This window comes from Fukomys damarensis, unplaced genomic scaffold (genome assembly GCF_012274545.1).
Source record: "Fukomys damarensis isolate Sample0158 unplaced genomic scaffold, DMR_v1.0_HiC HiC_scaffold_39, whole genome shotgun sequence".
NCBI classification, from domain to species: domain Eukaryota; kingdom Metazoa; phylum Chordata; class Mammalia; order Rodentia; family Bathyergidae; genus Fukomys; species Fukomys damarensis.
Window position 1 is genome coordinate 83311343 of NW_022900951.1, and position 1782 is coordinate 83313124.

The 1782-nt window shown below is 36.7% G+C and overlaps 1 pseudogene; it reads right to left on the reverse strand.

The window, feature by feature from the left end:
* LOC104860562 overlaps positions 1-1416 on the reverse strand; it is a 26776-nt pseudogene extending 25360 nt beyond the window's left edge.
* Between the last annotated feature and the right edge of the window lie 366 nt (positions 1417-1782).

Below are 1782 nucleotides of genomic sequence, written 5' to 3' on the forward strand. Positions count from 1 at the left end.
TATTTATTTATTCTTTTTCCCCATTCCCCTTCACTCCCTTCCACCATTCCACCCATCCCTATTTACAAAATTTTTGTTTCAATTTTTTCCTTCTTTCCTCATATTTTTTTCTTACCCTTTTTTGCTTTCTCCTAACACCCCTTCTAATTTCCCTTCCCATTTGGACCTTTTCTCCTTATTTAATACTACCTAATATACATTTTGGTCCTCATTTACACTTTCAGTTTCTCACACCAGAGAAACTATTTGGTATTTACCTATGTTTGTCTATTCATTTCTATTAAGAGTGTGGCTGCAATGTGCTTTCATAGCTATGAATGTATTTAGTTTATCACCCTTAGAGCTGAGTAGTACTCCATTTTATAACAAAAACCACATCTTCTTTATCCAGTCAACATTTGGTGGGCATTTGGGCTGTTTCCAAGATTTAGCTATTAAAATCTGGCCCTCAATAACATGGCTATGTATATATATCACTGTGGTATGATGCTTTTAATTCTTTTGGGAAGATACCCAATAGAGGAAGATGGGTCAAATAGGACCTTTAATCATCGTTTTTTGAGGAGTCACCATACTGATTTCTACAGTAGCTGCACCAGTCTACACTGCCACCAACAGTGAAGTGTTCCTTTTCCTCCCACAACCACACCAGTATTTATTATTGATTGATATCTTGATAGCAACCATTCTATCTGGGGTGAGGTGGAATCTCAGCATTGTTTTCATCTGCATCTCTCAAATGACTAGTGATGTTGAACATTTTGTCATGTGTTTATTTGCTGCTTTTACTTCTTCATCTGAGAAATGTCTGTTCATTTCAGGTGCCCATTTATGGATTGGGTCTTTAAATTTGGGAGGTCTGAGTTTTATATATTTATACATTCCTTATATATTCTAGATAGTAGACCTTTGTCTGAGAAACAGCTGGTAGAAAGTTTTCCCCACTGTGGGGGACCAGCCCCCACTAGTCCAACAGTACCTGAAGGAGACAGTGAGGATTGAAAAGGAAAGACACTCTAGGCAGAGTGGAGACAAAAGACTGTCTGCTTTAATTGAGGCAAACCTGGTTATTTATACACACATTATTAGCACATTATCTTGTGTAGATACACAAGAAACATCTGCAGAAAGACATCACAAGAAAATGTTTAGACACCATAATATTTTATGATTCCTAAGGTCAAAAGGTATTCACATGCACTTTGGGCTGGAATGTGGCTTCATTAAGTTGATAGATTAGCTCCTTGTTAACCACTTCTAGTTTTCTGCATACTATTGTTAGGTGAGAGTTTCAGTTTCCCCACATTTCCTCCTTTTTTATTTTAATTAAAAGAAAACAGAACTTCATTCTGTTTCCACAGGTAGACTGTGCCTGTCTTAGGCGAGGACCATCAGATGAAATTTCTTACCCGTCATCGAGTAATGGGATATTCCTCTTTCCCATACTCTGTCTTAGGTTGAATATTTCTCTATGGTCCTCTTACCCGTCTTTGACTACCAGCCTCTGTTTAATAAGGAGGATCTTTTGAATAAAGATGGAGACCATGAACTCGACTAGCCACAGTAGTGATGGAAGAAATGAAAACTCTGGTCAAAACAGAAATGACCACACACCCAACACAAATTCCAATTCCAATTGCCAAAATGGGCCATAACAATTTATACCAATGATCAAAAGATGGAAAAACATTCTTAAGATGATCTAAGAAATTTTCAGCAATTTGAGCTGCATCATATTTTAAAGAAGGGGAATTTTGTAAATTTAAAATTTCTTGATGTAAT